Raw genomic sequence first — 27,800 nt, forward strand, 5'->3', positions numbered from 1 at the left:
GAGACTTGGAGAGGAGAGTCTCATCCCCTCTCCCTTCCTCTGACAGAGAGAAGTTGCATTTCTATATGATGTAAGGGGCACACCAGATGGGCCATTATGGATGCCTTAGGAATGCATGCAATAATGATAACAATTAATAATTAATACCTGAGCTACACAGGGCCTTTCAACATTGCCTTGTGTTAAATTACCCAAACATCTCTGGCACAGGACCACTGTAATACCCAGTGTAATATAAACTGGAAAACTATTAAATACTAGCTCCATTTGAAATTGGGCTAGTAGTAAATGTGATGTTAATTGCCCTACAGCTACAAAAATGTGCAAGTGAATTCCTATCCTTTTTCCTATCCTTTCAGTGCTTCGTACAGTCACTGCAATTAGAAACAGCAATGTCGCATGTACTATCTACTGCATTCCCTGAAGAGACTTTTCACTCATTACTGAATTAAGGAAGGCCATACTGAGAGCCCGAGAAACTTAATTGGCCAGCTGGGAATCTATGCAGTTTCTGGCCAACTGAAAGGCAACTACACGGAATGTAAGAAGAATTCAAAAGGTCCTGAAATGTGAAGAGTGTTTTCGAGTCCACTGTGTCGTGAGAGAATAAATAAAATCTTGATGAGCCTTTCAAATTACCTGCAAATGATTTCCTATCTAACCATCAGTCTGATGCATATTACCCCGTAGTTCTGATTAGCAGGGTAAAAGGACATTGTTTTATTATTTAATTTTGTTTTACTTGAATTCTTTTCCTCTGGTTAATGATTTTTCCCCCAAAGTGGCTTTAACTTTAGCATTGATCGATTCACAGATCCACATATGTGTCAGCCAGATTCATTGAAGTTGTTGCAGAGTGCTGGGAGCTGTCCCCAGCACCTCAGAGGAAATTCAGCCTAAGGAAGGGTAGGAGGTGGAGCTGCTGCTGTCCTATTTTTATTGTTGTCAGGAGATTGGAACAGTTTTATGTTATGGTTGGGAGTTTCACAGTGTAATGATAGTTCTATGTAACAGTTACTTATATTAGTGTATATGTACATAGTTCAGATAAAGCAATGACTCTCAACCTTTCCAGACTACTGTACCCCTTTCAGGAGTCTGATTTGTCTTGCATACCCCAAGTTTCACCTCACTTAAAAACTACTTGCTTACAAAATCAGATGTAAGAATAGAAAAGTGTCACAGCACACTATTACTGAAAATTTCTTGCTTTTGCATTTTTACCGTATAATTATAAAATAAATCAATTGGAATATAAATATTGTACTTACATTTCATTGTATAGTATTGTTAGGCAAGAGTTAAAAATTCAATTAGCAGCTGAGGCAGAAATCCACATAACTAACAAGCAGGAATACCAGAGGCCCAAGGACAATGGCAGCTGTAAACATTTGGTAACTTAAATGGCCAGATCTCCGCCCAGTAACTCGGCCTCTCAATATGGAAGAAACGTACAAATCCTGCACAGCTCTCCGGATATCTGTGAACACTCACCTCTACCACCCCATTTGCCTTAAGGGTAGTCATAGATAATTGATGTAATCAGAATGGTTTCTATTTGTACGTTCTGCACCTGTCATTATCATGTTAAGTGTTCTCTCTGTCTCTCTCTCTCTCTCTGAAACAATGTTTGTCTCTGTAAGTACAAGATAAATGCAAATGGATTGATAAGAAAATGTATATAACTGGTCACTGTAACACCATACTTTTGAAGTCTTCCCGCTGCCATGAATAAACCTCTTCAGTATTGTCTGTGCTGCCTGATTCTTGGGGAAAAGAATCTCTTTGCTTTGCAGTTGAGCACAGCAAGCAGAGTGTGATCAGGAATCCTCGTAAAGTTTCTCACAATGAGGGATAGAGGTGAGTACCCTTTTACTTACCATCTCTAGTGCACACCTTGGTTTGGGACTCCCCGAGACACCCCTTAGCACCCCCTTTTTAAAATATGAACCACATGTTGGGGGCACAGACGAGGACTGAATGGGATTGTGTTTGTGGTCAGGGTTTTCGGGTTGCAGTGATCTCTGTAGGCACAGACTGCAACACCAGGGTTTTCGGGTTGCAGGGATCGCTGTAGGCAAAGGCTACAACACCAAGTACTGAGCATCAGAGCGTGATTCAGTAATGCTGACTACAAGGGTGTTTTCAGTCAGTTCCCCTGAAACACCACTTGAGTGGGTTTCAGGAATCTGGGTAACAATGTTGTATGACTTGCCCCAGGGTTCATCAATGATACCCTCTACGGGAGGGAGAATCATTGATTTTATAAAAGGAAAACATGGGAAGGTTCAAAAGACTATGGCAATGAGTATGGAATGAGGGTATGAGTGAGAAGGATAGCATATTGTGGTGGTCTGGTCAGATGAAAGAAAGTTAAAGAAAGGAATCGTAATACTGTACTGTGAATATGAAAGAAAGTTACGGGAATTGGAAATGCTCCAAAAGACTCTTACATCAAAGCTAAACCAAAAGACAGACTTAAACCACAAATTAAGTGAGCTTCAAGCAGAAAACAATACTCTAAAAGCAAAAATAAAAGAAAGCAGCCTCTCTGCATGCAGTATTGCTGTTAGCATACAACAAAAGGGTAATTTTACTGACTCTGGTTCAGGCGGCGATACTGATAAAGACCAAAACAAAATCAATTGGAAACACCTTGAAAAACAAATCCAGGATTTGGTGGAGTTCTGGAGTCGACAGGAGCGCGTTCGGGGATCGATATATTGCGTCTAGATGAGACGCGATATATTGATCCCCGAGAAATCGATTGCTACCCGCCGATACGGCGGGTAGTAAAGACGTACCCTCAGGTATATGTCTCTGCTCTGGTCCCTTGCCACAGTCCTGTTAGGCCCAAGTGGCAGAATTGGTGGCCTTAAGGCAAGCCTGCCTTCTAGCTGAAGGTCACAGTGTAACTATTTACACGGATAGCTGCTATGCATTCAGGATGGTTCATAATTATTTGGATTCCTGGACTAACAGGGGGTACCTCACTTCATTCAGTACCCCTCTTAAAAATGGGGGATATATTACAAATTTATTAGAAGCAATCCAAAAACCATCCGAAGTGGCTGTAGTCAAAATCCAGGCACATACCAGAAACAATGACCCTCTTTCCCTTGCAAATGCAGCCGTAGACAAGGCAGCTACAAAGGCTGCCACAATGCCGCAGGACAATTTCCAAGTAGCAGCCACCCAAATTCCTGATTTAAAGCAAATTTCTCTACCTGAGATACAAGAGCAATGTCCTAAAGAGGAAAACTGGACACGGATTGAAAATGCCTGCAAAATTTATAAAACCAACACCTGGGTCACAAAAGATCAACAGTTTGTGGCTCCTATAGCAATTATAGCTTACCTTGGTGATCTCTAGCACTGCCAACACATCCAAACCCAAGAGCTATGTTGTACCACATAAAGAAAAAGTGGTGGTGGCCTAAAATGACAATGGACCTACATGACTACTGTCAACGATGCCTCATATGAGCTAAATGTAATGGAGCTATAAGGTATCAGCCTCGACGCACAGGCCCTATGCAAAATATTTAAATTGACTTCATAGTTCCCTTGCCATCTGCAAAAGGAAAAAAATATTGCTTGGTTCTAACTGATCATTTTATTCGATGGATTGAATCTTTCCCCACCACTAAGAATGATGCAGGAATGGTGGCCCAGATCCTGGCCAGTGAATTCTGCCCCCAGTGGGGCTTACCCTGTTCAGCAGATTCAGATCAGGGAACGCATTTTACAGGACGAATCATGAAGGAGGTCTGTAATGCCTTGGGCATTAAACAAAAATTCCACTGTCCATACCACCCTGAAAGTTCTGGATTGGTAGAACGAGCAAACCAAACTTTAAAGAAAAAGATCACAAAGGCTTCACTATCTCAAGGAACCAACTGGGTAGCACAACTACCTGCTGCCCTTCTTTCCATGAGGGCAACCCCTAATGCTAGTGCAGGAGTTTTGCCCTTTGAACTCATTACTGGAATGACCATGTCATTGGGGGAAGGATATGTATTCCCAGCTCCCCTCTCCCTGATCTCTAACACTGCATGGGAATATATCAAACATCTAAATCAAGTTTTACAATCCCTAAGACTAACTATCCAAGACCGACAAGAAGCCCAGGACCCTCCAGAAACCCCATCCTGGGCAGACATACAGGAGGGAGATCAGGCTATGGTGAGGACATACAACCCGGGTGTACTTCAGCCAAAATACTTCGGCCCGCACATGGTATTGGCCCATACGGATATCTCCATGCAGGTGCAAGGAATCCCAATGTGGGTTCATAAAACCAGAATTAAAATGTATAAATTGATTTTGTTTATATTGTATCCTTCTAAGTAACAGATGGGGCTCCCCATGTTAATTGTCTTGGTAAATATACCTGATGCAGCCTTCTGGGGCCCGCCTTTGGTACATCACACAAGATATCTGCTTCAAAGCTGGTCAGTATGTGCAACTTCCTACAGGAGGCAGCAGCAAATGGGTAAAAAAGCCAGACACTTGGCTTACCCCCAGACCGGATCACCTGGGACCAATCGTGGTTACAGCTCACCTCCAAAAACATCCAGGCTCCAAGGTCCCAATCCCACTACCACAGCCCGGGAGCAATCTTTGGCTCCCTCCCTGCATCTCACCGGATCTGGACTGTAACTGAGTATTTAGCTTCATGGGATGTGGGCCCACTCATATAGGACCCCCAATTTCAGGGTGCAAGACCACTGAATGTTGAGAACAGAACCAAAGGACAGAGTATCGATTTATGGGTACTCCTCTAGAACAAACAAACCATTCTATTTCTAGGGCCTCGGATGGATTGATAGAGATTCACAACTTTTATATGGCTGCTAATGGGTTGCGAATGTTTGTGGGAGGGGTGGGTGCTTTTTATTAACCTAAGAGTGTTTGTAAATGCAGGATGGACAGACATTCCTCCTCTGCCGTGGGAACCTGGGATGGAGGGACACTATTGTCAGGAACACTGTGTACACTCGGTTAAATGTTTACATTGTACTGATATACAATATTACAACTTGACCTACTATCTGTCTGGCATTGTACCCTACCGCACCGGATGGCATTATTCAAGTAGGCCCAAACAAAACACTTTTTCATGATGTTCTTGTGGTCTCTGTTCAGGTTAAATATGATTTGTCCAATTTTTCTGCACCCTTGCAAAATGTATGCTCAGACCACCCCAGCTCCTTGCAATGGCTGCAGGATCAGCTGCAGTTTCTAATGCACCAATATGTTATTCCAGCCCTCACAGCCAAAAGACAAAAACGTAGCATCTTAGGTCATATTGGAGGATATTTTGGAAGCACCAATTCTATACTAAATATGCTTAACCTAAATTCTGAGAGGTCATAAAATTCTTGGGTCAAAAGCCAAACCACCCAAGCCCTTAGACATACTAACACAGGTTTATCCTATGCTCTTACTGCAATTGATGTAGCAATAGAGGATTTTTACAAAATCATTTAAAAAACTTCAGACTCTATAGTCAACCTGGCCAAGTCACAAGCTAAAGGCCATGCTTATGATATGCTGGCTTGTGACCTATTTAACACTGCAAAAGAAGACATGCTAGATGTATGCCTAGGTTTCCACCCCTTCCTATACCTTTTCTTCTCCCACTCTTGCCTACATTGCAACCATTTCCACTCCACTTTTTATGTAGCCTGTTGTAATATTAGGCAAATATCTAGATGAGTTGATGTACCCCCTGGAAGACCTCTGCGTACCCTCAGCGGTATATGTATCCCTGGTTGAGAACCACTGATGTAGGCCAGTAGAACGTATTCTTTATCAGAATACTTAGCACTATTCATAATTTGTAGGTTCAGCACCGTTGTTATGCACTGTGAATGGTTCCGTAAGTGCAGCTTTCAACACATAAAGCACCTGTTGGCAGAGGCTGCTGAAGGCATCTGCTGAATCACTAAATCATCAGGCCAGCACCTTCTAGACCAGTATCTCCCAGGTTTAGGGCTGTGCAGCCTTGTGAATCCTCTTAGGCCTTGGCTACACTTGCAAATTTGCAGCGCTGCAGCAGGGTGTGAAAACACACCCTCTCCAGCGCTGAAAATTGCGGCGCTGCAAAGCGCCAGTGTGGTCAAAGCCCCACAGGGAGGTGGAGTACGGACAGCGCTGGAGTACGTTATTCCCCACAGGGAGGTGGAGTACGGACAGCGCTGGGAGAGCTCTCCCAGCGCTGGCACTTTGACTACACTTAGCGCTTCAAAGCGCTGCCGCGGCAGCACTTTGAAGTGCAAGTGTAGCCAAAGCCTTAGAAAAGTGAGGTATGAGACCACTTCCTCTTCTCACTGGCTGACTTTCTGCCAGGATATATACCTTCAGAAGCAAGTATAGACTTTGGGCTGAAACTTCCCTTTTGGGTTTAATTTGTTTGTTACTTCAGAAATCAAACAAGGAAAAGTCACTACATTCATTTATTTACTTGGGTATTTTGATATGTGAGGAACCACCTTAAAGAGAATTAGGTTTTTTATGCTATTTTATTACTGAACAGATGGGGGAACTGACATTACTCAATGCATTAGAAGTTGCCCTGGGTAATGATTTAGATCAAGTCCCATTGAAACAGATAAAGTAGGATTTCAGAACAACTAGTTGCACATTGTTTTAGTGGAGAGAAAATAAATTCTTCTCTCATATTGCCATCTTTGATCAGTTAGAAACTCTAATCCATTTTTAGCTGTTTGTATCGTTACCCTTTTGGGCTTCAGTCAACATTTGAGACCCTGCATTTTGTTTCTATTAGGTGGAGAAATTGATGACGGAGTCAGGTATCTTTGATGTAATATTCTTCATTTACAAAGAATGTGCAATGTCTTGTTTCCTTGACCACAGCAAGAATCAAATGACAGAAAATAGTTAACTTACTCACAACATCATGCCCCTGACAAACTCAGCCCAAAAGCACACTCTCTAGGCTTTTCTCACGACCACACACTCAGTGCTTGTTCAGCCTGTCTGGACCTTTGTTGCTGGCTTCTCCTTGTAACTATGTTTTGTTGTTTGTTTGTTTGTTTTTGTGTATTTGTGTATTTGTTTTTTTTCTTTTTGCCACTTCTCTCCCTGATATGCAGACACATACTTCCAGCAAACAATATTGGACGAATAGCCCCCTACGCACATAGTTCAAATTCCTGATCAGATTCACATGTGCCTTTGTTTTGGATGGTGACATCTGCCTGTGTTTTGGTTTCAGGCCTCTATTGTTGTTTACATTTATCCTTGAAGTAGGGCAGCTGTTACACTCACCGGTTGCAATAAGGTTTAACCCTTACCAATAACAGGATAGTTTATGTAACTGGTTATGGTTGGATGGATGTGAAAAGGACACAGTAGATCTGTACAGATAATTTTCTTGTCCTTTCCCCCTATTCCTCCCCCCATTTAGGTTATGGTTTTCAAAAGCACCTACAAGAGTCAGCACTCAACATCCATTGAAATGCAGTGGGAATCAGGAACCTAACTTCTTTATATGCTTTTGAAAATCTACCTCTTAACATCTTAGCTGAGTAAGAGAGAGCTTTAAATTTTAGATTCATTTTAAAAAGGAGACCAGGTGAACCAGAAGATTGAAGTCTTTCTGAATATAAGGATACCTGATGAACTGTGCATAAGCAACATATTAAATTACCTATGCACATGGATATTGTTATTATTACTTCAGTTTTACCCAGTGCCTAGTGAAAAGTATGTTCCTTTCTCCAACAAGTTTAAATTTTAAGAAGGGTGGGGGACGAAGGCAAGTATTGGTAGAGAGTTTGAAGGGGAGGACAATAGAGAATAGGATGAAAAAGATACAGCAATAAAATATATATAGTTGCTTTGGTAGTTTATGTAGCTCTAGGTGAGCAGGGCATGGTAGCAGAAAATGGTAATGGCTAGAATTTGGGCACCTGCAGGAGAGCAGCAATCGAGAATGAGTAGAAGATGGACAGTGGCATATAAGAGCAAGCACGGAGGAGAGGAAAAGAGAGGTGCATTTCCTTTTATTATTTGAATGTAGGTATGTCTTTCCACTTTATATTTTTCCTTCTCTTTCACAATGAGATTTCCAGGATGAAAGCTACTGCTTCCAGCCAACCTCCAAAAACAAGTGAAGAAAGATGACCAAATAGCTGGATCACTTAAGTCCTGTGACTGAGGGCCAAATTCAGAGGTGATGTGTAAGATAGTTGAAGCTTTAGTCTCCTTTACATTATCTTAGCACCTCTATGGCATGTAGTTAGACTCCATTAGACCCATCTTCATCTATTCTTCCTATGTATGAGGTAGTTTATATTGGTATAAATTTTATAAGAAGCCAAAATAAGGTGTAAGAAGATTTAAAGTAAAGTGGAGGCTACATTAGCTTACATTTCCTTCTGGTTCCCCAGTGCTACACTGAATTAGACTTCTTCACACAATGTTAGAGTGAGTATAAGTATATCTAATAGATTGACTACAATAGAAAATTGCATCATCTTAAAATATGATATTGAGGGATTGTGGTTCCTAACACAAAGTTAAATGCTTGAAATCCTGTTTTTGTTGAAATGAATGAAAGTTTTGTCATTGACTTCAGTGGGGCCAGGATTTCACCATTAGCATAGACAGGGATTATCATGTATAAATTGCTTCAGCCATTCATAGTTAACCCTAGAGTTAACAATGGCCAGTTGACAAAATGGAAAATATGACTTTTCATTCTCTATACCAAGTGCTGAGTCCAGTGCTATCACAATGTTATTTTCTAGCCAAGCCCTAAGGGAGACTGAGAGTAGGGGGATATGATTTGCATCACCTTTCACACCATGTCTAGCCCCTGGAAAGTCTAAATACACCCACTGATTGGCTGGAATGACTATATAACTTGTTGAACATATACGTTCCTTCTAATCCCAATGTTCACCAGCTTGTTGAACAGCAGTTTCAATATTTGTTTGAATACCAAGTAATAGCCATTCCTGCTCAAGGAATATCGATAATTAATGATCTCATAAATTCATGTGATCTCTTCAAAATAGAAAACTCCTGTGGTAGTAAGATTTTATAATTTTGCTTTATAAGAAATTGTTGGCAAGCATGGCACGATGCAAGAAGAGGTCTGGAATTTGATCCAAACAATTTCACAAACTAACCACATTTCATAACATTTATCTTTTTCTTTCCGATATAAAATTCACTGTTATGTGAACTCATCTGGTTGTAGGTTTGTTACAAGTAATGGATTTAGGCTTTTATAAAATATTTCAAAAATTGTCTGAGGTTGTTAGAAAATAACCAGGATAGAGGCCTGCGAGCAAGACACAGGCCCTCGAGCATAAGTAAGACAAAGGCCTTGAAACGTAAGTAGGGAGAAAGGCCTGTGTCAGCTACTATCAGCTTACGCTTGGCCTGTGTTAGTTCATGCTTATCAGTTGGCCTACGCTTGGCGTAAAATGTATGCAGCTGTCTTCTCATGCTTGTAGCCAAAAGTAGTTAGTATAATGGGTCAGAAGGGATATCTTATGTCTTCCTTACAATGATAAATGTATCCGCAACAGCTGTACCCTTATCATGATAAATGTATCCGTGACAATTATATGTATCTTGTTCCTTTTTGATTGATATATGTATTCTATGTACTCCATTATTCCCTATAGGTACATTTACAGGTTCCGTAAGGTCAGCCAAATAACGTAAATAAGACGTCAACAAAGTTGTTTGTTACAGGGTATAAAGGTAGGCCCGTTTGGCCATGGGGTGTGTGTCTCTCTCTGGCACTAGCCGAGACGAGAACACCCGCTCAGCTGATCGATCAATAAAGAATATGGTACTCGTCTTCTTGGTCCTCCGTGCCTCCTTGGTGTAATTAGGTAAGCTCCGGGGGGAAACGAGCCCTTTTGGCTAACAAGGTTCACGAATCTTTTGCCATATCTGGGCCACATGAATTTAGGCTGTTTATCATTTATGGTGGAAATCACAATAAGCTGAAGGGTTGAGACCTGAAGCCATGTCAAACTTGATTATTTTGGTTGTTTCCTTGTCCATTTTTAGACTGCACAAACTTTTTTCCCATTTGGTTTGCAGTTTCCAGTAACAAACAAACAAACACCAGGAAATCAACATTGCTATGGTTCACACATCTCTAACAACAGCCGTAGCACATCCTCCATGGATCTTTTAGCTCTTTCAGCTCTTAAGCAAACATTTTGTCTCTAGTGGCCAAATGGCTGCAAATCTCCATCTTTTCCCAATGTCCCTGTGCTCTCCCTCTCAAGTGATTTCACTGTCATCATTGAATTTGGGATTTAATATAATGTAAGGGTTATTGCAGGACATTAACATCTAGCAAATTATGTTATATGGGACAGTTGTCTGAGCAATAGTAGCATGGACTTGTGACTTACCATCCATTATCTCTATGAACACTTTGGCACATAAACAAAGATAAATTGGCTGTGAACTTAATTTATGATAAGACTGTAGTGCACTGGAATAAGTTAGCTAATTTGTCAGATTGTCTGCTTGTGAGTTAATAACACTCTGCTATATTCCCAACAAGCGATGGAAGCAAAAAAAAAATCATTTATTTTTTGCATCTGATAATTATGTCTATCTGTCTGAGGCATCTCTCCTGTACTTTCCCTTCATCCTAGTGAGATTCTGTGATGGACAACCTATGTTCAGGTTTTTTTTTTAAAGGAAATCTCAGAAATGATGTTTGTTGTACATCTATTACTTCATATGGTTCCTCTGAATGCATCGTGCTCATGACACCTGCGTGTTTTCAAAAAGTGAATAACTGTTGCTGGTTTGGGCTGTAAAAGTTAACACAAGTCAAACAGGTTTAAGGCATGTAAGAGCGCTGGAGGATAGCCAAGCAGACAAGGGATAATCAGAAAAGACCAGGGAGGTCCGGAGCCGCTCAGAGGATTCAGGGGGCCTGGGGCAAAGCGGGGGAGCTGCAGTGCTTGTATTCATCTGGCGGCGGTCCGGGTCTTTGGTGACATTTCAGCGGTGGGGGGCCCTTCAGTCGCTCCGTGTCTTTGGCAGCACTGAAGGATCCCCCCCCCCCCACCGAAATGCTGCCGAAGACCTGGAGCAACTGAAGGGCCCCCCGCCACTGAAATGCTGCCAAAGACCCAGACCACCACCGGGCCAGGGCTCGCGGGGCCCCTGTGGGGCCCGGGGAAAATTGCCCCACTTGCCCCTCCCCCCCCGGCAGCCCTGGGGAGGTCAAAGATGATCAGAGAAGGCACTGAATTTACAAATTAAGTATCAGTACTGGTCACAGGAACATCAAAGCTAATGGAGGAAGAGCCAAGAAATCTGAGTCAATTCTCTGGGTCATAGGTATATCAGAAGAAGCTCTGGTTTCAAATGGCTCTTAAGTTTTCTGAAGTGAAACTGAACTCTAAATGGAAGCAGATTTTGCCATTTTTCTCTTCCTTAAAACAAACAGTAATGGTAAAGAGATGGAGCTAAAATAGATCTTGCTGTACCATTTTTGCTGTTTAATCTTTGCATGAATGGTTACCCATCTAATCAATAGAACTCATAGTCATGAGGAGTAAACTTTGACATGGGACAAGAATATTAAGAAAAATAATAAAAAAATCTCTTCATTGATTTTGGTTTAACTTCTGGACAGTGTTTAGGGCCAATTTTTCAAAAATGGATCTGCTGAACTTTCTATATTACATCATATCGAAAGTAAAATTTTAAGATGCAAAAAAAAAATCTGGCTTCGCATTAACTTTTAAAAATGATTGTTGAGTTGACAGGGTTGCATGAACATTGCGTATTATTCTGTATACTTAAAATGCTGTAGGTGTACAAATAATTGTATTCGGTTACTTAATATGGCAGAGAACTCCAGTCACTAGGAATAAGTCTTTGTTGTAGGGAATATTGCTATAAATCATAGGCATGGCATGAGTGTGAAATGAATGCTGGGGGTATAACATTCCCCAAACGGTAATCCTGATGTCAGGTCAAAGGGTGGGTGATTAGGTTCCTGATGCAACACCCTACATTTCTAACACCGGGGAAGTCAGCATTCTGTTGGATGTCAAAGAATTTGGAAAGTATCCACACATCTTGGTAGATCCTCAGCTGGTCTGAATCAGTGTAGCTCCACTGAAGCCAATGGAACTAATTCTATTTACACCAGTGGAGGATAGGGCTCATCATCTTTAAGGCACCTGAGTGATGCACATTCAAAAGCATTTTTGCTTTGGAGATTAACTAATCCAGAATGAGTCCTTGGTTGGAAACTGCATTGGATAATTATATTTATTCTAGCTCTAGTCTGAGGGTAGTAATCACACCAAATTGCTTTGTTGTTGTCCTAATTTGGGATTCTGGGGATAGATGTTAAATTAGTAGTTGCTCTGAGTTGCAGCTGATGAAGGGGAAAAACTACCTGCTCCCCTCCCCAGAACAACCTATGAATAACCTATTTCATGGCTGGAGCCTGTAATCATTTCTTTTATTCTTGGAATCAGGTCTAAGGTCTTGATGTTTATCAGATCAGTAGGTTATATGTCTGAGGAACATATTGTTGGGTAAATCATGCCTGTGCCCAAGTGTATTCCCTTATTTTGTGTGTCCTATCACATTTAGAATTGTCAGTTAGTTCAGCGGGTAATAAATTAAAACATATTGTTAGTGTTCTGCATGTGAATAGGGGCCAATGAAATAGCTCATTATAAATGCCTGATACTGGAGGCTTAAATCATTATCATATAAACTACCTCATTTTTAACATATTAAAATGAAACATATTTGCTTAGATAAAGTGCTTCATATAAACTAAACCAGGAGGAATTTCAGAATAGGACATAGGGGAATAATATTGTATCTCTAAATGCCCTTCCAATTTATGAGTGTACTTCAAACTGAGTCTATCAAAATGATCAATATCAACACCTTTACCCAATAAGAACAAAATAATTAAGTAAACTCAAATTATAACTTTCTAAAATGTTAATGGCACTTTTTAGTCAATACTAACTTTCTTGCAAACCATAAAAGTTAATATTTAAAAACAAATAGGCAGGGGTAAGCACAGCAGCGTAAGAGTTGCTGTTATTGAATGTACTTGATTTCATAAGTGGAAAATAAAACTCCCTTTGATTTCAGTAGATGCCAGATCAAGCCCTAAAGGAATATTAGTAATTGGGTATTCATCATACAAGCTCCTGAGCATCCTCAAATCAATGGGGGTTGAGGGTATGGGAGGTGCTCAGCTACCATCAGTGTGAATGTTATTGGCCAGGGGAAAATAAGGTCACACTGCAACTCACAGGATGAGGACTACAATCCTGAATATTTCAGCAGTTTAACAAAGAAAGGATTTGCAAAGCAAGTGGAAAGGCCCTGTAACTGTAGTGGTAGTGTGATGGGGCTTAATTTCCATCACCTGCAAGGCTAGCAAATGCACTCAATTAGTCATGCTTTGCACCTGGGGAGGTGAGTAGTTAATTGGCTCCTGGCCAGAGCTAAACCATAATAAGTAGATTGAAGGAGCTCTCTTAATGGAGAGACTGCAGAAGTGACAGAGCAAGGGCCTAGTGGGAGGATCAAGGGAGAAGCATGCTACTGGGTCCTACAGGGTAGGGTCCTACAAGAAAAGCTCTGAGATAGGGTTTGTGAGTAAAGAGGGAAGCATTCAGTAGCCCCCTGGCACAGAATAATTATTCAGGTTCATTTGTATTTGTTTGTGATACCCCAGAAAGGGTTTAAACTTTGTGTGTTGGCTGGGGGGGGGGTGTGGAGCCATAGAAGGCCTGGTGCCAAAGGCAGCTAGTCAGTAGCAGGCACTGGATACTAGTGATATTATACCCAGATGTAAAGGCATGCCCCAAAGGGGAGTATGCCCTGCCACTGGCACCAGTATTGGACCCTGATCCTGCAAAGTAGTCTGACCATGATCTCAAGTCTACTCTAAGGCTTTGGATCAGGCCCTAAATGAATGAGATGGGACTGTTTGGGTGCTCAAAGTTAAGCATCTGCGTAAGTGCTTTGCTGGGTCAGGGTCTTTCACAGGGTTTTAGGGAAAACTGCAGTAAAACAACTATTAATCTATCAGTCCTCTGTTATTTTCTTTCCTTCTATGCTGTGTATGTTTTTTCTTTGTAATTCTAGTGATTCTTATCTCCATTTCTCCTCACAGACCCCAAATCCTTTAGAATGCCCTCCATAGTGTCTGGAGGCAGGGAAAATGCTACCTTGGAAGGGGCAGTAATGGGGAGGTCTGCACAAAGGTGATTAGTACACGGAGAGAACCTAGCAGGTCAGGTTGGGAATGATTGAAACCACCATAACTAATCAGTGCTCTGTTATAGGTACTGGGCCTCAAGACCCCAGCCTGTATAAAGACAGCTCTTCAAAACCTATTAATACAGTGGTTTTCTTGCACAACCTTTTCCTGGGGTTATTTTGTTTGTTAGTTTTAAGCTTAAGTTTTGACTGAGTAAAATTTTCAAAAGTGTCTTGGGTACCTAAACCCCACTTTCAAAAGCTATTTAAGCCCTTAAAAATTCAGATAGATGCCTAGTGGGGTTTCCAGAGTGCCTAAACAGGTTAGAGGCCTAACTCACAATGACAGGCAGAGGATCTCAATTGCCTAAGAGATTTTGAAAACCCATTGCATGCCTAGCTGCGTCTTTAGGTACCTAAATACCAGTGAAATATGTCCTTTGGAATTTAGGATACTAAGTTCTATTTACTTTTAATGAGATTTAGGTTCTTTAAGGCCTGCACCACCTTTGAAAATGGGACTTAGGCACATGATAAAATTGTACCATGTTTCTGCAAATTATGCTGCCTTTTCTAGAGTGCCTTCTTGTGTGCTGTCCCTCTGTTCTGTCCTTAAGCAGAAGTTCAGTAACAGAGATGAACTTTGATCAGTCTGTATTTTCTTACATCTGACTACTGATGGGCTCTCCATATGCATGTTTCTGGTGAAAATGGGGTCCAGTCTTGCATACCTGACTCAGGCAGAATTCCATTTAGTTATCAGTGGTAGTTCTGTCTGGATATGGAAAAGATTAAGGGCAGAAGGACTGGGCTTGTGGTCAATTTTTAACCCATTTACACATCAATTAAATCAGAGATTTCTCTTTTGGGGAAGAAGTCTATTCGACTTCAGTGGGCACTGGAATGTGCCCTGTGCGCATTACTGGGGGCTTGTGCATCTTCTCAGAAGACCCCAGACACCTTTGTATTACACCGTTAATAGATGATGCAGCTGGCATGTTCCTTGTACCCACCTCTTGGTGCAGCATGATTTTCCAGGCCAATGTCAAAAGGGTTCTCAAACTGTGGGTTGGGACTCCAGAGTGGGTAATGATCCCATTTTAAGGTGGTTCCCAGGGCTGGCATTACATTTGCTGGGGTCTGGGGCCCAAGCCACACGGCCCAAGCTCTGCAGCTTCAGCTCTCGGTGGCATGCCTCCGGTTACAGGCCCGTTTGGGGCTAGGGCCCTTGGTCTTCGGCTTTGGCTCCCCCACCTGGGACAGTGGGGATCAGGCTTTGGCTTTGGCCTGCCCACCCAGGACGGTGGGGTTGGGACTTAGGCCTGCCCCCTCCGGGGTCACGTAGTCATTTTTGTTGTCAGAAGGGGGTCGCGGGGCAATGAAGTTTTGTGTTTTTTAGCCTTTTCTGATCAATTTGAATTTTTCTGATTAAAGACAAAGAGGAAATAAAACTTGCATTAAAGAGTAATCATTCAGAAGCAGCATTCTTGCTTTGCAATAAAAGTAAATGCTTTTCCAAATATTTTTGTCTCCTATTGCTAAATAGTATCATTCAAGTTTAATCATATCCACATTAGCAACAATACTACACATGAGCGATTGGAAGTAGATAAATAACAGATTAGGGTGCTTTAATTTAACCATTAACAAAAACTGTGTGTTTCAAACTCTCATTTTTTTCTACTCAATTTTGACTACCGGTATCTTGATTTCAAACAATTCAGCTGTTTTTAAATATATTACGTATTCATTTTTAATGACATTCTCACATAAATCATGCACTAATACAAAGAGACAACTATTATTCTTAGTTATTTGCCTCAGTCAGGAGCACTTATCAAATATTAATAACAGATTTTTGCATCTAGAATAAGGAGTCATTAGACAGAAGTAAATGTATCCAAGAGAGACACATATGCAATGCTAATTGACAACTGTGTACACAAAGAGCTGTCATTTATTTTATTACAGTCAAACATAACCTTTCTAAATGTCAGCTCTGTGTTCTGTTGACCAGCATTTTAATTTAGACATATTGTTCTTCCTTTTTTTTAAACGGTAATTATCATTTTATTCCCCTCTAACGCTTTGTTCATTCGCATTAGATGCCATTGCATATTTCATGATTCTTTTGAATGCAACAATGAAATGATGATTATTTTATGGGGGAGATGATAGAAAAACAAAATGGAAAAATTACCCCTTTAAATTGCTTCAGTAGAGCTTGTATGGTGGATAAGGTCATAGAGAACGCAGTATTTGTACAATTTATATGCAAAGTCCAAAATTAAGCTAGCCAATAAGGAAACAACTATGAAGATACTGAATTACTCTATAAACAAAGATGTAGTAAACATGGATTAAAAGAGTGACAATCAGAATTGTTTGAGAACTGTTTATTAGTGTTGTGAAAGGCTGAGATGGGGAAAGTGATGGATGTGGCTCAGGTTCACTCAGAACCAAGGCCTGGTCTACACTATGAGGTTAGGTTGAATTTAACCACGTTAGGTCAATTTTATAATGAATGCGTCTACACAACCAACCCCTTTCTGCCAACCTAAAGGGCTCTTAAAATCAACCACTATACTCCTCCCCAACACTCTCTGTGGACACCTGCAAGGTGGCAGCCTCACACAACATGAATGAGGATTTTGTGGATGAGGAAGAGGAGAGGAGAATGCACAGCAGGCAAGCAGAGAATCCGTTCTCCCCGGCAGCCAGGACTTTTTCCTCACCTTGGAGTCAATACACTCCCAGGGCCTATTGTTCCTGGACCCTGAAGGTGGAGAAAGCACCTCTGGTGAGTGCACATTTTTAACAATGCTACAGGGATTAAAAGTAGTGCCGTAACAAGGGTGAGGTGAGTGAGGCACTTGCCTGGGATGCGCAAAGCGGAGGGGCACAGCTCTACCGCGATAGGCGGCGCTTTGGCAGCAGCTCTACCGCCGCCGCTTCTTTGGCGGCAATTCGGCAGTGGGTCCTTCTCTCCGAGAGGGACTCAGGGACCTGCCACCGAAGAATGAATGAAGCGGCGTCAGCAATTTGGTGGCAGGTCCTTCCCTCCAACAGGGACTCAGGGACCCGCCGCGGAGGAGCCTGGAGCCAGCCCTTGCCTCAGGTGCAAAAATTCCTTCTTACTGCTCTGGTTAAAAGAAATTGTGTTAATGTTTGATTTGCCCTGAACAATTGGGATGCGTTTGCGGCCAGTACAGGTACTGGAAAAGTCTGTTAACATGTCTGGGGATGGGGCGGGAATCCTTCAGGGACATCTCCATGAAGCTCTCCTGGAGGTACTCTGAAAGCCTTTGCAGAAGGTTTCTGGGGAGGGCTGCCTTATTTCGTCCTCCATGGTAGGACACTTTACCATGCCAAGGCAGTAGCAAGTGGTCTGGAAACATTGCAGCACAAAGCATGGCAGCGAATGGTCCTGGCTTTTGGTTGCATTCACGCAACATTTGGTCTTTAACTTTCTGTGTCAGCCTCAGGAGAGTGATATTGTTCATGGTCACCTGGTTGAAATAGGGGAAGCTTTGTAAGGGAACAGTAAACCCCTCTGTTTGATGATCCCTGACACATTAGACCCCAGGCATGCTGGGCTGTTTGTGCTTGGCTAAAAGGGAACATCCCAGAGAATAGTCACCCGGGGAGTGGGGAGTGGCTGCATATCCACCCCAAAACTGCAGCCCCTCCTTTTAAATGGCAAACACAGCCGGCATTGCGTGCTATGGGAAAGGAGGGTGCTGCAGTTTGAGACCATTCCCACATGTTATGAACGTGGAAGAAACCAACCTTGCGTACCCTTTGGCTTACCATGGCTGCCTGGAAACTGAATTCTGTTGCCCAGCCATGTGTGATGTTTCACCATACCGGCAGGCGCTCAATATAAAAGGCAAAATGTGACCTTGTACCTAAAGCACATGTGCTGTCTGCTGTGAATTGCTTGATTCACTGTGAAAGAGTCTCCTTTTTGTTATCAGAAATGTATCTTAAATCTACTCTGGTCGTCCCCCATCCTCCCTCGTAGCTGCAAATGCTTCTACGCTCCCCGCATCAACTCCGTCCCTGAGGTTATCGCAGATTAGAAGGTGAAAAAAATGCACTCCCAATGACATGTTTTCAGAGCTCATGCAGTCCTCCCACACTGACAGGGCACAGCTGAATGCATGGAGGCATTCTATGGAAGAGGCCAGGAAAGCGTACAGTGAGCATGATCAGAACATGCAGGAGGAGATGCTGAGGCTAATGGGGGAGCAAACGGACATGATGAGGCATCTGGTGGAGCTGCAGGAAAGGCAATTAGACTACAGACCCCCACTGCATCCATTGTGTAACTGCCTGCTCTCCTCACCAAGTTCCATAGCCTCCTCAGCCAGATGCCCAGGAACACAGTGGGGAGGCTCCGGGCACCCTACCACTCAACTCCAGAGGATGACCCAAGCAACAGAAGGCTGTTATTCAAACAGCTTTGATTTGTAGTATGGCTACAATAAGCAATGTGGCCTTGTCCTTCCCTCCTCCCCCAGCCACACCCCATTATCAAACCCATTGTACCTCCGGGCGACCTTTTACTAGTCAGTGTTGTCAATGATCTCAATTTTTTTTATAAAGAATGAATGGATTCAGAACAATAGGGACTTTATTTCTTGTGCCAGCTCTGGTCGAAGGGGGCGGGGATTGGTATAGATAAATTTAAGTAACTTATAAGTTATAGGGAACTGAAAGTGGTATGCCAGAGGGGGAATTTTGTCCAGAATACTGACATCAGCCACCCACAGAACACAGCTGACCCCAGCACAGGACATAGCTGACACCAGCATCTGGAAAGTTCTGGACAGAACCTCTGACCACAAAGCTGTCATGACAGCAAATTGACATGTATGCTAGTAGGGTAACATCATACATATACTAACCTATAGAAAACGGACACCTGAAGGGGAGGAAATACAAACAAGGACTTCTATTGAATATGCATTGGTCATGGCAGCGTCAGTGTAACCTACTATAAAAACAACATGCCAGGGGCAGCAGAGAGGTTGGAGAAATGTAGACCTTGGGAGGGGCCAGAATGATGGCCACCGGGGAAGATGAGAATGATGATGGTGATGAGAAAGATAATGATTAAGTATGAAAGATAAGGGTGTAAGTATGGTTGTACAAATGTACGTTCTGTATTATCTTTATCTGCTTTAAGTTTATGTGTGTATAATCTTTGCTAAATTATTAATAAATCATATATTTATATATATAGAGAGAGTTCCTATAGCGTAAGTGTTGCACCTGTGCACATTGGGGTTCCCAAATTATATGATAATTTTACAATAATCTTACTGGGCCTGATATTGGGACAAGAACCTGTTAATCCTCAAGTTGCAATTATATTTACCCAATGTTGGGTCAGGCTGCACAGGGAAATACATTCACCAAAGGGGGAGGCTTTGCATCAGGACAAACACACACAACTGTCACACCGTAGCCTGGTCAGTCATGAAACTGTTTTTCAAAGCCTCTCTGATGTGCAGCACACCTCAGTGTGCTCTTCTAATTGCCCCAGTGTCTGGCTGTTCAAAATTGGCCACCAGGCAATCTGCCGCAACCTTCCACCCCACCATAACATCTCCCCTTTACTCTCTCAGATATTATGGAGCACACAGCAAGTAGCAATAACAATGGGAATATTGCTTTAGCTGAGGTCTAACCTACTCAGTAAACTGCACCAGCGCCCCTTTAAATGTCTAAGGATACATTCTGCCATTATTCTGCACGTGCTCAGCCTATAGTTGAACTGCTGTCCAGGCTGCCTGTGTACAGCTTCGTGAGTCAAGAGAGCAAGGGGTAGGCTGGGTCTCCAAGGATAACTATTGGCATTTCAACATCCCCAATGGTAATTTTCTGGTCTGGGAAGAAAGTCCCTTCTTGCAGCTTTCCAAACAGCCTGGAATTCCTAAAGATGACAGCATCATGCACCTTTCCCAACCATCCCATGTTGATGTCGGTGAAACAGCCCTTGTGAACCACCAGTGCTTGCAACACTATTGACAAGTACTCCTTGTGGTTTATGTACTCTTTGACAAGGTGGTCTGGTGCCAAGATAGAGATATGCATTCCGTCTATCGCCCCACCACAGTTAGAGAACCCCATTGCAGCAAAGCCATCCACTGATCTGCACATTTCCCAGAAGGTCACTGATTGCCCTGGCTACTTGGATCACAGCAGCCCCCACAGTAGATTTGCCCATTCCGAATTGATTCCCGACTGACCGGTATCAGACAGGTGTTGCAAGCTTCCACAGGGCTATTGTCACTCGCTTCCCAACTGTCAGAGCAGGTCTGATCTTGGTATTCCTGTGCTTCAGGGCGAGGGAAAGCAACTCACAAAATTCCATGAAAGTGGCCTTACACATGCGAAAGTTTCGCAGCCACTGGGAATCATCCCATACCTGCAGCACTATGCGGTCCCCCAATCTGTGCTTGTTTGCCAGGCCCAGAATCAGCGTTCCACTGTATCAACATGCCCCAATGCTGCCATGATATCCCAATTGCCACATCCCGTACTTTCAGGAACTTCTGTGTCCATGCCCTCCTCATAATCTTGCTTGTGCTGGCGGCTCCTAGCTAGGCTCTGCACATACTGCAGGATAATGTGCAAGGTGTTTACAATGCTCAGAAAAACAGTGTGCAGCTGAGCGGGCTCCATGCTTGCTATGCTATGGCATCTGCATGGATAACCCAGGAAAAAAGGTGCAAAATGATTGTTTGCTGTTGTTTTCATGGAGGGAAGGAGGGAGGGAAGACTGATGGCATGTACCCAAAACCACCCACAACAATGTTTTTGCCCCATCAGGCATTGGGAGCTTAACGCAGAATTCTATTGGGCAGCGGGGACTGTGGTATATCTCAGTGAGTCGATGCTAGCCATGGTATTGAGGATGCACCACACTGACCTACTGCGCTTAATGGGGACATGCACGATCGACTGTATAAAATCGCTTACTAAAGATTGACTTCTATAAAATCAACTTAATTTCATAGTGTAGACATGCCCAAAATTTTGTGGACCTTTCCTTAGCTCAAATAAGAAATTCAGAACCAGATTCTTGACTGCTCCAATCAGAGGGAATGGCTCTGATCTTGAGCCACCTGATCCTGGCACAAGCTAGAAAGGCGAGGGAGCAGATCTAATTCATGTTACTGGAGGATCCGATAGCTTCACTCTTCCATGCCTCCTCCCTGCTCCTGACCCCAGCATGCCAAGTATGCCAGAGAGAAGGATGCTGCAGGCACAGAATGTGGTTATACTAGCAGAGAGTTCCCTTACTCATAGGGTAATCCTCCACTAGCCATCTCTGGCTACTTTTATGTGGTGTAGTATGGACACAGCGTATGACACAAGATGGTCCTCAGTTTTGAGAAAATATTGAGAAACACTTCATACCTTGTACTACTCATTCAGGCAAAAAGAAAAAAAAATTGGCCCTGTCTAACTGCCATTGACTTCAATTGGTATTTAATTGATCTCTACGGATTAGCAAGGAGGTTGTTTTTACATATGTTGCACGTGCAGAAGAGTTTTGGGTGTTCAACTGATGTGGAAAAGGGCCCAAATGTCATCAGAACTGCCTTCTGGAACTTCAGTGGCAGAGTCATGTTGACGGTAACTTCTCTATGGCTTTTATTAAAGTTGGTAGCTTCACATTGAGAGCCTAATTCAAAGCTCATTGAGGTAGTTTGAATGGACTTTGCATCAGGCTCTTAATCAAAACTTGGGCCCAATTTTAAGCAAACAATTGGTTTCACTTTGAAAAAAAGGTGTAAATTTATATATTTTATAGGTTTAATTGCATCATATTTTTGAATAAAATGACAGTGTAAAATTACACAGTGTGTAGTAGAAAAAAGTTTCAGAGAAAAAATAAAATATCAATCATTTGATTTCTGTATAGTAGCATTTACTAACTTTTCAAATTTAAGCAATTAAACCAAACAGTTGTACAATAACTGCTAGTTATTTTTCTCATAATGGCTATTTTTGGCTGTTGTTTGAAATAGCAAGAATCAGTTGCAGTCCAGCTTTATGACCTTCCAGTTGGTTGCACTATCAATTTTTATGTTCTTACACTGTGGTGTTTGCAGTAAAATAAATTAATTTTTTTCAACATAATAAAGTTTCTAATGACTGGTAGGTAATAAAATGATTGCCGTCTGTGCCTACTGCACACTGATACACATTCAGCCAGTCAGTGAGCTATAAGGTAGGATTTTCAAAATTCTGCATTGAAAATTTCTATTTTCTGAGCATCTCTACTATTGTTTATTAGTTGGGGCTTGAGAATGCAGGCAGTAGAACCCTTACAATAACTGGAACTAGACTGTTGAACTCACTCTTGCAAGAAGAATGACCACAGACCGCTCCCTGTTCAGAACTAAATGCAAAGCTCATTTTTTTGTCTTAGTTTTCTCTCTAATTTTTTTCAGACACACACACAAACAAATATTTAAAAAAAATATCCTATGGGCTACACAAGCAATTTCTCCTAGAGGACAGGTAAGATGAAAGAGGGAATATTAGTGTATTTTCTATTTTAAAATACTCCGTAAGTTGCTCAGTTACTGTGGAGATGAAGTTCATGTAAGTATCTAGCTAAACAGATGGACAGAAAGCCAGTGTTAGAATAGATGGCAGGTGTGAAAAATAACACTAGTAACTCTACTGTTGCTTTTAATTTTTTTAAATATATATATTGCACATACTCACTACCACTTTTAGCATTGGCCAGGAATAAACCACCTTGTATGTATTACAGATGATCTTTCAATTTTACATTGAAATGTTTAAGAATTATTTTAGATTATAAATAGTTCAGAAAATGAATATATTCAAATAGCATATTCAAATTGTATTTTAAAGTAAATACCTTCCCTGGCAATTTAATTTCGCTAAACCATTTCAACCAACAATTCTTTGCTAAATATTGTGAACTACTCTTATACATATATAATTCCAGAGTCTACCCTGTGTACTGACGTCACCTGATTACACAGAATGTAAATAGGGCAGAATTTTGTTCATAGAATTTTTTTCAGGGGGTTGTCAGTAAATTACTGTTGGTGCTTGCAAAATTGAGGGAGCAATAGCACTGATTAGAACAGTACATGGTACTGTGTAAGCCACCGATCCTGCAAAGACTTACACACATTCTTAACTTTGAACCACTTATGTGCAAAAAGCTAAGTATGTGCATATATGTCCACAGAAATGAGGCTTGAGCTTACAGGCACAGCCCTGACAATGCTCCTCAGACCTTGATCTGCCAAGTCTCTTGCTATTCCAGTCATAGACCTATTATAATAGACTGAGACTATGAAGAGATCATGAAACTAATTTTCTTTTTGACCTTTAAAGTGTGACTTAAGTGCAGGTTTCCAAAGGTGAAAGGCTACTGCATTAATCCACTGCAACTCTCAGCCTGTTACATTCCTTGTTTTATAGGTCAAAAGTTCTGTGTTATATGAAGTGCTACTGGCGTATGGGGCAGAATCCATACTCTCAATGCAAGAAGAATTCCCCCTGAAAGCAAGGGGAGATTTTCTTGCTAAGGAATAGAGACTTTGGGCTTATATTTTACATGGATCTGGACAAATAATTCATAGAAAATGAATTCTGTGAACTTTGCATCTTTTTCTATCAAGAAATAGTAAAACTCAGGTGTGTGTATTTGAAATTATTCATGGATTTCACTAGTGAGTAATTCTTGATCTGCAGGTTGCTGGTGAATACTGACAATTATTTTTGCTGTGTTGGTTAGTCACAAGCTCCTATGGCATTGTTGCTTTTCCTTGATTAGTAAGCTCTGAAAATAATTCAACAGAACATGAATTGTAAATATTAAAATAAAGTATTAATTGGAAATTCATGTTGTGATGGCCAGTTACATTGCTCCCGGCTCACTCGAGTGTGGGTGAGGGCTTTAGCTGGGCAGGAAGGAGGACACCCTGTGTGGGATTTTCAGGTGAAGAGGGTGGTGATGATTACTGGGAGAGTGGCTACACGTTGTTTGCCCTCCCCTATGGGGGTTAGGCTTTTAGGAGGATTTGTACCAGCTTAGTTTTAGCTGGGTTACTCTGAGGGAATGTTCAAAATCCTTTTGGGTTAAGTTAATTGATTAAAAAACAATATGGCTTGTTTTTAAAACTAATTTATAGTGTCGGGCCTTCCTTCCCGGTGTGTTCAAGTCAAAAATCATACATTTCCCCATTTCTTAGCTATAGGACAAGTTGCAGTAATTGTGGTGTAGATGCTGTGTACCTAAAATGAGATGTCTCTCATCTATTCTTAAGGTAGACATTTCCATGTTGTGTTTCAGTTTCAAATACACCAATGTTACAGAAAAGTGTACTATGTTAACTCTGTGTTCTTTGTTTTTCTTACTCTGAAATCAGTCAGCTAGACTGAAAAGACATATCTTACTATCTGTGTGAGGAAAAACTAATTCTATTTAACCAAAACAGCATGAATGGTCCAATGATATATACAATCTTGTCTAAATTATCTCCTCTATGGACATAATAATCTAGTATACTGTTAATTTAGTCCTTTAATTCTTTGTGTTTGATGTACGCAACTATGATATTTAATACATTCTGAAAAAAAAAATCCACTCCCGAACTAGCCTTCTGTAACTTTCTAATATCCATGAATATTTTCCTAGCAGGATTATGACAAGAACAGAAGACAGGGTGCTACGTAAGACTGATTAGGCAGACCATAGCGCAATTTCAGTATGATTTCATTTTATTTATACTTTTTTAAACAGTTTTAGTCTCTTTCCGAAGACCTGCTTTTATAACTATTCTTAGAAAACCTGAACTTTATTTAGGCATACAGTGGCACAGTATAACCAATATCTACAAGAGAAAATAACCAAACTACAAAGTTTGAAGGTGGAACTGAAAATTGCCAAAATTCAGGTTTAGAGGTGTTCATAAAATGGAATTTTCTTTCACAGGAAATGTCAACCTTTTGGAGTTATTTTTAGTTCTGAATTGCTACAAAAAGCTGAAATATCAAAAAATTCCACAAAATGGAAAATTCCGTAAAGTTTCTGATCAAAAATGTCCAAGTGGAACATTTAGGCATTTTTCATCAAAACAATATGATTTGATGCCAAAATGGATATTTCTTTTTGAAATGCCACTCTCCAGTTGATAAATGTAATTTCATTTAGAAAGATCAATTCAAAATGATATTTTTCATTTTGATTCTCTAGACTGAAAAACTGAAAAAAAAATTGAAATCAACCTTTTACTGCAGAAAATTTTGATTTTGTGGAAAAACTTTTGACCAGCTCTATTCAGGATGTTGACATTTGAGGTTTTTATTTGGCTCCTCACTAATCTACAACTGCAGCATGTCTGGTTCTATCACTGAAAATTATACATTACTTTCTATATTTAGAATACAGCAGAAACAAAATGCTCAGCAAACCAAACATGAGGAGCCTCCTTCTGCTTCAGTTCTTCACACTCTGCTGCTGCATAATTTCATACTTGTATTATTTTGCTTCTTCCTCTGTTACCTTTCAGGCAGTTGTTCTTGTTGAGGAGTATATTTCTTGGCATTTTCTTTTATTGTAACATCAAATGCTCTATAATGAGCTTCTGTATTCTCCCTGGAGATTGGGAAGAGGTGAAAATATTAAAAGCACTCTTTTAAAGTAACTTAGTATATTTTCTGACTGATCTGATGGCATTGTATGGTTCATTTTATCTTTGTTCAGCAGAAATGGGAATTTAGGGCCCGTCCATTGATTATAATGGGCTTTGGCTCCAGTCCTTAGTTACCACAATAGGTTAGATGTGATCTACTTCCATTAAAAATGGCATTAAACAAATGCATAGTACTTTTGCTACTGAAATATAGGAAGTGAGATTAGTGACTAGTAGAAGACACTACAATCTAGGACTCCTGGGTTGTCTTTCCAGTTCTTCCACTGGCTCACCAGGTGACCTTGGGCAAGTAGCTTAACATGTCTGTGTACTTCTAAAATGTTGTTAAAGTAAGAGGGAGGAGGTGGAAGTAGAGCTCCCCTTCTCTTTACCTATCTCACGGGATGTTCTGAGTGTTATTTATTTGCAGTGTTGTGGGCAGGGCTGGCTCTAGGCACCAGCATAGCAAGCAGGTGCCTGAGGCGGCCAATGAAGAGAGGGGCGGCACGAGCGAAGGACCTGCCGCCAAATTGCCACTGTAGAAGAAGTGGCGGTAGAGCTGCTGCCAATCGTGAACGCAGGTTTTTTTTTTTTCTGCTTGGGGCGGCAAAAACGCTACAGCCGGCCCTGGTTGTGGGTAGCAGGGGTGCTGGAACAGGGGGAACTAGGACTATGCCCTCACACTTTTTACTGGCCATAAGGGCAAGCAGTCGGTGGGGGAGGGGAGGAGAGGAGGGGAGCGTGCAGCCTCGGGGGAAGAGACAATGAGAGGGCAGGGACTTGGGGAGAATGAATGGCATGAGGGTGGGGGCAGGGCCTCGGAGGGAAAGGGTGGTGCCGGGGATGGGGCCATGGTTTGGGCACCCATGCCCGTCCCCCTCCCCGCCTTTTGGAGAGATTCTGTCGCTCTCATGTTGTAGCAGCTGTGTTGGTCCCAAGATATGAGAGAGACAAGGCGTGTGAGGTAACACATTTTACAGGACCAACTGCAGGTGTATGAGAGACAGGCTTTTAACCTACAAAAAGTTCTACTTCAAGTCTGGGAAAGTACTCAGAGCATTACAGATAAATACAAGATCGAACAGATTGTTTAGCATATGTGGTTAACACACACTGTAAGAGACTATTCAAGGTGAAATGGCCATTAACAACTCTGCTATCCTAGGACAAAAAAGGAGGAGTTAGTGGGTTACAGATTATTGTAACAAAACATAAATCCAGTCTCTTTATTAAAAGCGTGATATTTTAGCACAGTGTTTAACACAGTTGTGACTTTAAGCTCCCCGCCTCATCTTTTGAAGCTGTTATGACGGTTTCCTTTGAGTAATCAGAAATGGAATGATCATTTTGTGAAAAGTGTTAGCCCACAGGTGATAGGATGTTTTGGGTTTTTTTTTACCATTTTCCTTTGTAAGTTGATCAGAGAGCATAGTGATTGTCTGGTTTCACCCACATAGTTGTTATTGGGGGCATTTATTGTACTTGATGACATACACCATAGTTGAGATAGGTATATGTTGGGCCCATGTTTGGAAGGCTATGGTGATTGATCATCATGGCTGTGGAGATAGGTCTGCAGGTTTTGCATCTCTTATGGCAGGGTCTGGTGTCATTTAGTTGGTGGGTCCTGCAAGGCAGCTTGCTTCTGATGATGAGCTTGGAGAGGTTGGAGGGTTGTTTGAAGGACAGAAGAGGAGTCTGGATACATATTTCTTTGAGGATGTGGTTCCCATCAAGTATGAGTTGTAATTGTTTAATGATAACCTGTATGGGTTCCAATGTGGGGTGGTAGGTGACAAATAGGGGTGTACAGTTGGTGGGTTTTAC

Source organism: Mauremys mutica, chromosome 2, assembly GCF_020497125.1.
Source record: "Mauremys mutica isolate MM-2020 ecotype Southern chromosome 2, ASM2049712v1, whole genome shotgun sequence".
NCBI lineage: Eukaryota > Metazoa > Chordata > Testudines > Geoemydidae > Mauremys > Mauremys mutica.